Source organism: Astatotilapia calliptera, chromosome 8, assembly GCF_964374335.1.
Source record: "Astatotilapia calliptera chromosome 8, fAstCal68.1, whole genome shotgun sequence".
Lineage (NCBI taxonomy): Eukaryota > Metazoa > Chordata > Actinopteri > Cichliformes > Cichlidae > Astatotilapia > Astatotilapia calliptera.
Window position 1 is genome coordinate 6371678 of NC_137429.1, and position 9099 is coordinate 6380776.

The window sequence follows — 9099 nt, forward strand, 5'->3', positions numbered from 1 at the left end:
CTTATCCTTATCAGAACAGAGTAACACAGACTAATGGCACAGTTAGTGGGCACAATAGTAGCAATTAGCAATGTGTAAATAAGTACTGTGTCAGTGTTATGCAGCCTTTGGAGCAGTCTAATCATTTTGACTGGATTATTGAGTTATAAGAGGTAATGCAAGGGATGCATTAATGAGAGAAAGAAAATATAATCTATTCCAATCCATTCAAATAAATGACAGATAGTTTTATCGTACTCATCAGTTTTCTGTTCATTATTGGTAAAAATATTACAATGTTTCTAAATTGTAGGCTACATCAAAGCTAAAATTGGGTTATATTTGGTTAAGTTTAGTGGATATCTAGGTGATGCCTAGCTGTTGTTTCAAAAATGATAACGTGTTATGTATGTGTTTTTTTTTTTTTTAAATACACCCAACTCACTTATTATTTTGCTGTGACTTGATTGCAACCACAAAGCTACACAATGTCCATTCCATGTATGCATTTATGTTAAACAGCATTTGACCTTAAATTCTGTTTCTCGTGGGGTTACGTCTCGATATGTGTTTCATGGTAAGGATATTTATATGGACCTCTGGATAATGAAAACGTATTATTCCCACAGAGGCAGGGGAACTGGGAAGCAGTGTTGCCTCTTGGGATGAAGGTGCTGGGTCAGATGGTAAAGAAGGGGCAAGTACGTTTTGGAACATTAAAATCATGTCAAAGGATGCAAGGGTACAACTTCTTGCATCCATTATTTTTGTCACCACGGTGATTGTGTAGACTTGGGTGAAAAGATATACCAACTTGTTGCCGATAAAAACATGAGAAGGGTGATACTTAGAGGAGGGGCAATTCATTTCTTCCAGGGACCACATGAGAAACTAGGATTCTTGTGATGGGCTGCACCAATAAGCTTACAAAGAGACACAATTAATATTGAGCAGAACTGAGGTAAGCGTAATGGTTATTATTAGTCTTTAAGCTGATTTGTTTCTCTGTTTGCTTTGGTTTTAAGCAGAAATGAAAATTGTTAATAATAAAAAAGGGGTTAGATTTGAATGAGTTTTCAGAAGTAATGATGTTGTTTTGCCTTACAAATAAAACCTGTGGTAAAAGGATACATTTTCACTAAATATGCTATTAACGTAATATATTTTCTTGTTTCTTTTTTTTTTTACTTTTTAGCCGAATCTGAATATTAGGTACGTGTCTGGCACAGTCATCTTTTCAATGTCTTTTTTGGAAAAGTTTTAGAGCTTGCAGACTCATCATTGCATCATCAATTTTTCTGTTCTGTAACTCATAAACAGAACTTTTAAAGCGAGTCACACATACACATATTCATCATTCCTAATAAGATTTACAGCACTGCATTTTGCATCATAGGGATTACAGTTTAAACTACACCCACTCCCTCCCCTTATCATTCTTTTACAAAAACGCTATTGTTATACATCTGTACTTACAGTAAGATATCACCCTGACTATTTACCCAATGCAGTGACAGATAACCGTGTCTCTACGGTCCTCAACATGTTTTCCCTGTGTTAATGACTCTGCTAATGACGCTTGTAATGCATGTAAAGAATCAACATCGCTGATGGTCGTGCAATTAGGGATTAAGAGAGACAATAGACAAGCTGATGTCTGCCCATTGTAATGGACCTTGACCCCCCACCCCACCCCCCAAGACCACCACCTCCACCACCACCATGGGGAGCTGTGAATGGTGGAGGTTATGACGAGTCCTCATTCCCACTTCCAAGAAAACACTCAGTGCAAGACGGATGGAAAATTTGGAAAAGTCCCTTAGAGTGTATGTTTATTCAGGTCAGTGGAAAAGAATTCGTTTCAGCATTACTGAAATTACAGTGTGCAGTGTCAGATGATACCAGGCCATGGTAATAAATATTTATAGTCCGGGAAAGGCAAAAGCAAGTTGTGCTACATCAGCTGTGTTGTTTGTTCTTCTGTTAGCTGCTTGAATGTTTCATGACAACTGGAGAGTGGAAACTTTATGGACAATAAAATCAGTTAGTGGTTGGTGTACGATTGAAAACTGTCAGCATTGATTTTGCGTTGTTCACCAGTAGTTATGATTTTTTTAAAAAGGGTTTAGATGTATTGGGAAAGATTTGTAAATTGAAAGTAATGTAGATGTGCTTTAGTAATGACACAATGACAAAAACAGGCACATGTTGCACATTCATACATTATTGCCACAGGCTAAAGACAGAAAAGCCCAATTCAACTGGCTGAATGGCCAGTGAATGGCTATGCTAAGTGGGAGTTTCACCTCATAGATCAGATGTTTGCTGCACAAGTATCTGCGAAAGATAGCGCATCGTTTATTTGCAGTTTATGCATCAGAAAATATTCAATGACTACATCATTCAGACCTAATTTTAAAAGATCTGCAGACGGTAAAGTTAAGGCAAAATTGGAAATATTGAAAAATGATTTTGTCATTGCATTTGCACGTTTGTCTATGGGATTCTCTCTCTGTTTTTATGGTTAGCTTTTCCTTTGCTATGTCACTTATGTGTAACACTTTGATCCGCTAGCATGGATCAAATCTTGTATCCACTCTAGAAGGAGGCAGTGGTAACAGTGAACCCAGTATTGGCAAACTTGTTTTCTTAAAGCTCATTTTGATACAACGGGAAACAACTTAGCTGTGCACTGAATAAAAATTAGCACATAGCCACTAAACACAGGAAAAATTAGCCATATGTTTTTCTTTCGGTGATCGTTGGAGACCAGATTTAAATTGACTTCCATTTATCAAAATTATCACTCAAACGAATATCAGCAGTACTCTGTTTGCTGTGGAAGTTTCAAGATGTTAGAAGCTAAAGCTGCAAGCTAAAGCTGCAAGCTAAAGCTGCAAGCCATGCAGCAAACCTGCGTGTTGAGTGGTTGCTGATGTTTGTTATGTTTGTTTAAACCAGCATGCTGTTGCAGCTCTGTTTACCCCCCCCCCCCACACACACACACACTTTGTCTTTCTTACTCATTGTCAGAAGTGGTTTCTATAACTAGATTTGATGAGTTTAAGAGCTTCGTAGGGGTTCGCTGCCATTCTTTTTTACTTACTTAATTTCCCTGTTTTGTGTAGAGTTACAAAGCTTAACATTGTTCTTTTTGTTGGACTGTTGGGGGGGAAAGGGGCATCCATGTTTTTCTTATCAGCTTCACTATTTTGTAATTTTAAAGCTACAGACATGTTTTTTCTGTATTTGGCCAACATCCTGTAACCCTTAAAGGATAAATTGACTTTTTGGACTTTGATTTCCAAATAATCAACTTCCATCCAAGTGTCTGAACACATTGATAAATGCAATGATATTCATACAATTTGTCCTCCGAGAACAATTCAAGAAGTGTGAGCAGAATTTGTACAGGTGTCACCCCCATGCTGTGAATCTGGCTGTATCCCTGTAGCACGATGTGTTCGTATCATAGTGTTCTTCCAAATTGAGGTTACAATTTAAAATGAGGTGCTAGAAATGCCTTAAAGCCTTTTCTCTGTGTTTGTGGGCAGGCAATTCACACCTTGAGCAAGCAGGGCAGAGGTTTTATGGTGCTTTGCATGAAGTGAAGTGAGCAGTGAAATGAAGCCAGTAGATGTTAGCAGGTAGAAGACTGCTGCTGGGACTAAGATAGGATTAAAGCTGTACTCACATCAGTACACAAATACAAATACACGTACATGTTAAAAAAAAATCTAAAGTAAAGTTTGTATTACTAGTAAAGTTACAGTAATACAAAAGTAGTTGATAGACAATTAATTAAATAATGTCCAGTCATTAACTGTATTCTTTAAAAAATGAGGTAACTTTATTATTGGTAAAACAGATGTTATTTCTAAGGGAATGGCTCCTATGTTTAGTGTCAGGTTTTCTGTAAATAAGATGACTTGTTCTTGAATTGAACTGAACTTTTATGCTTTAATTTAATACAGAAAAAAGAACTTAAAAGGGTGACGTGAGAAAATATAAGTCTTGAATTTGACTCATCTTGAAATCGACTAACACAATATATGGCGAGCTGAAGGATTCACAAAAACACCATATGTCTGCCTCTGTGACTCAACCAGTTCCACATCTGTCCGTTATGATTACTAATATAGGGTGACAGTAATCCTGCAAAGACACATATTTGACAGGGACATGTTGTTCTAAACCTCATGATAGTATTATGTCAGCTGTGTTTTGTATCCATAAAACAAAATAAACCCCCATCTTAACACTAAAAATAACCTCAAATGAACCAAACGTGTGTTTATTTTGTCGTTAGATCTTTGAGTACACTCCTATCCAGGTTTAAATAATGGTCTCTATAACCTGTTTTCAATTGGAACAAGACCTAAGAGTGTGATTCCTTCTATAATGGGAAACAGGCATGCTTTCTTTGTGCCAGGTTTAGGGTTTTTTATCATTAAGATGGGAAAAGAAGCAAAGGACAAGAATGTAGAACAAGGGTCATTGGTGCCCAATAGTTAAAACTGTTATTAATATTAGTTTAAAGCATATAACTGGACCCCACAAAAAAACTGGTGTAAATTGTGTCAAAATAGGCACCTTTGGAACATCTTCAGTGTATTTTGGTATATATTTTTAAGTGTCTTAAACTTTACTGGTCTATCTTGTAAAAAACGTTCCCCTAATTTGGTGTAGAGCTGCCTAACACATCACTTTAAAAGAGTTAAGATCTTAAAACTCTGTGTCATTGCTCTCCTTGTCTGCCAGGTGTGGCGCCTGCCTTTTCTTCTAGAAGCGCAGTTGTGAGGTCAGACAGTGATTTTGTACGAGAAGGCCTCGCAGTCTCAGTTCTAATTAATCCCAAAGGTGTTCTCTCAGGTTAAGGTCGGGACTCTATGCAGGTCAGTCAAGTTCTTCCACACCAAACTCTCTCATCTATGTCTTTATGGACCTTGTTTTTTGCACTGGTGTGCAGTCACATTGGAACTGGAAGGCGACATCTCTAAACTGTTCCCATGAAGGTGGGAGCCTGAAATTGTTGTGACTGCACAATGCAGTCAGACAAGTACTGTTCTCATGGCAATCACCAAACCAAGACGGAGAAGCATGATTTGTTACTCCAGATAACACGTGGCTCAACCCTTTAGAGTCCAGTTAGGGTTAGAGGGGGTTAGGGTTAGCTGCTTTACACCACGGCATCCAACACTTTGCATTGCACTTGGTTATGCAAGGCTTGCAGCTGCTTGGCCATGGAAACCCATTCTATGAAGCTCTCCATGTACTGTTCTTGAACTAATCTGAAGGCTGCATGAAGTTTGGAGATCTGCAATAACTGACTCTGCAGAAAGTTGATGAACTCTGCCCACTATGTACCTCAATATCTGCTGACCCTGCTTTACAGAACCTGAGTTGCTATCATTCCCACTTTGTTATAATACCACTTCCAGCTGACTGGAATATTTATTAGTGAGGAAATTTAATGACTGGACTTATTGCACAGGTTGCATCCTATCACAGTACAAAGCTGGAATTCAATAAGCTCCTTAGACCTCACAGATGTTTGGAGAAGCAGTCTGCATGCCTAGGTGCCTAATTTTATACATCTCTGACCATGGAAATGATTTGAACACCTGAATCCAAGTGACTTCTTCAGTCTCAGCTGACTGCAGGTCAAACTGCAGGTCAAACTGCAGTCAGCTGAGACTGAAGAAGTCACTTGGATGAGTGACGAAACGTTTCTCCCACAAAACGCTACATCCAGATGAACAGAATCAACATTTGGAGATTTATTTTCCTGGATGATTGAGAATGCATCAAGACGCTTTTGGTAATATAGTGTATGTCTTCCAGTGATGGGAAGAAACCCTGACCAGCCATACCTGTCATCCATCTGCAGTCAGCATAGTGTTTTAACTCAGCCTTCAATATGCATTGCCAGTTTATTAACATACCCATTTGGTAGTATTGCTCAGGCCTTTAGTTACTTGTCAGCTTGCTTGAGTTAATTCTGCGTAATAGTTATTCACTTGTCTTTTCCACTGCTCAGGGAGTCTACCCTTGACCCACCCACCTGCTTACCTGACCTGTTCATTCTGATTATACTTGCTGGAAATGTAACCTGCTTTATGTTCCCAAGTCCTGACACTGCTATCCTAGAAATCGAGAGACTTTAATCTCCTGACAAGGCAAATCCACACAGTCATGCAGCAGTTTCTGTAGTGTAGTGGTTATCACGTTCGCCTCACACGCAAAAGGTCCCCGGTTCGGAACCAGATGTTAGTTTGGTCCTTTACATGTCACACATAGTTTTGATAAAAACAACTCCTTCTGTGTTACTAGTTCTGCTTTTTCTGTCTGGTTTCCTCTTTTTATTAATATGCCTCTGCAGCTTTGCACTACACTTCCTGTTTTTTAAACTTCCACTAACTTAAGCCTCTGTTGCTAAGGCACTAAGAACATATATTTATTCTTTAACACTTTACAAATGCAGCTTACTAACCAATTTTGCTAGAGTTACTGTATTACTTCATATTGTCATTCTCCAACTGAATAAAGTTAGTTTACACATTTTATTATCTAATACCTTTAACCACTTAACATCTAGTGTTTCAAGGATCAGTGTGAGTGAAGTTAAAAACTCATATATGCAAATTAATATTTCCTTTTTTTTGTAAATCAGAATTTTCAATTAAGACACTACTTAATTGAAAATGGTAAATATTTCATGGCTCAGACTTTAAAGTTTTAAGCGGATTAAAGTGTACATATGGTATAAAACATTTCTCATTAATGCAGCAAACATTGTGTTGCTCACATTAGTTTTGTTGTTGTTCTTTCTTTTCTTTTTTAAACAGTTCACACAGTTCACAAACATTATGAGTCTGGAGGAAATTCTCATACTTGGCAAACATTTGTGTGTTGTAGCAATATCAGTGAATATACTTTTAATGAACTTCTCACATCAATCGGCAAAATAAACAGTCTCCTAAATAATCATGTGGTACAAATTTACCGGCTTACTGGATCTATAAAAACAGTAAAACCTTCTGCTCTACAGTCACTGTGTTTGCGTATTAAAACAGGGGAAGATAAAACATTGTGTAAGTTTATGGGGAATCACAAGGCAGGTCATATTTTAAGCATAATTCTCCCCGCTAAAGGATCAGAGTGTGTTGGATCATTTTCAGCCAGATCTAGCAGCTCATCTCCATCCAACATCTTGTTCCAATTGATGACAAATGCGCTCATTTAACATTTTGACAGGCGTGAAACACATTTTGAGTTGGCCTTTTTGGTTTAGTCAAGTTAAACCTCTTTCACGTTTCATCCAGAGTTTTGCCCTAATTATGGTACCTTGTGAACAAGCAAGAAGTCACATGAGGAGAAACCCAAGGTAGACACATAGAAAAGATAAAAGAAAAAAAATGAAAATATCCTATACAATACAAAAAGAAGAATATGCTTAAAGTAAGCCGACCACACTGCCTGTTTAATTTAGGACTAGTTTTGTGTACATCTGCTCTGTTTGGTTTATGCACCAAAATATAATGTGCATATTCTGGGAATTTGCACGTTTCAACATTTATAATATAAATGCAAGAATTTAACAAGGCCTACTCTACACAGAACCACATGATGTCCTCCTACCAGTTCATAAAAACACAGGAGGATATAGGAGAAAAATATTGGGGGGCATTAACTGATCATTTCAGAAGAACTATGAATATCTTAATACACCTACTAACATTTCGTCATCCCACTACACTGGGACATTCATCGCTGAAAGTAGAGCAGCACCAATTGCAAATATATGCTGGTGGTTTCCTTATTGTTAACAAATCCTACGAAAAGACCAAAACAATAAAGAGATTCATATAAAAAAAAAATATTGTTATGCAGCTACAACCTACACACAGTCACACACACACACACACACACACACACACACACACACACACACACACACACACACACACACACACACACACACACACACACACACACACACACACACACAAACATGTCACAAATTCAGTGTGTGACATGTTCCCTTATTACAACAAGCACACACACCTTGACTTCCAATCCTGTTAACAGAAATGCTCATTGGAGCACCAAATGTGTATTAATCTTCCATAAATTTGCTGTGCGTTTTAGAAAAGGTGAGGACGATGATTTAGGTTTTTTTTAAATTGATATATAAAATAAGGCCAGCCACAAAACCTGTTATTTCAGTTTAATTATTCTTTAGTTTTATACTTGTGTGATCTTTATATAAGACCAATAATAAAAACAAACTAAAAAGAAAAAGATGTAAGCTCTCTAAAAGCAAAAAACTTCAGTTTTAGAGATTTTTTTTATGTGGACAGCTGTCTGTAACATGCTATTGGGACAGATGGAGAAACTTGTGAGGTGCGTTCAGATGATGTTTCTTGTGCCTAAACATAATTACTTTGTGTGAGTAAGGGCAGGGGTGGGCAATTACCAATTTACCAATGGGCCAAAACGGGCTATTGTTCAGAGCCTCGTGAATAAGATGAATATAGTTCAGTTTATAAAGAGATAATCTTAATTTTATGTCTTTATAAACTGCTAGTGGTCAGAGTAGATGATTTAATTATTGTTTTTCTTATTTAATTAACCAGGAAAAGTAAGACAACAAAGATTAAAGTTCCTTTTATGTTCGCGAAGGACAGCAGTCCAAAATTAGTAGCACATACACACATACACATCCAAATCCATGCACCAGTTAGATTCAAAATCCAAAATTTTAGGACAGCCCAACCCTAGGTTTGAGTCATATCATCAATTCTCCGTGCCTGACTCTGTGCAGCACGTATCATAACAGCAATTCTTCTACAAATAAAGAAGTTACTAAACTACACACAAGGCTAACACCGAAGTTTTGTGCTTGTTAGTTTTTATTTGCAATATTTGCTTAATTAATTACTTACTTAAAGCACCGACACCAGTCTTTCCCTCCTGAAGTGGCCCATAGTTCTGAGAGGGTTTTCTGAGAGACATATCAGGCATCTAGTGTGAACACAGGAAAAGCTCTGATAAAATCCAGCAATCCAATAGATAAGATGGGAGTTTTCATCATGGAGCTGTAGCCAAGAAGTCTAC

At 37.5% G+C, this 9099-nt stretch overlaps 1 long non-coding RNA gene across 1 annotated transcript in view; it reads left to right on the forward strand.

Annotated features, from left to right (window-relative positions):
* The window catches only part of LOC113028107 (uncharacterized), a 460838-nt gene that overhangs the window by 308079 nt on the left and 143660 nt on the right, over positions 1-9099 (forward strand). The window lies entirely within an intron of this gene.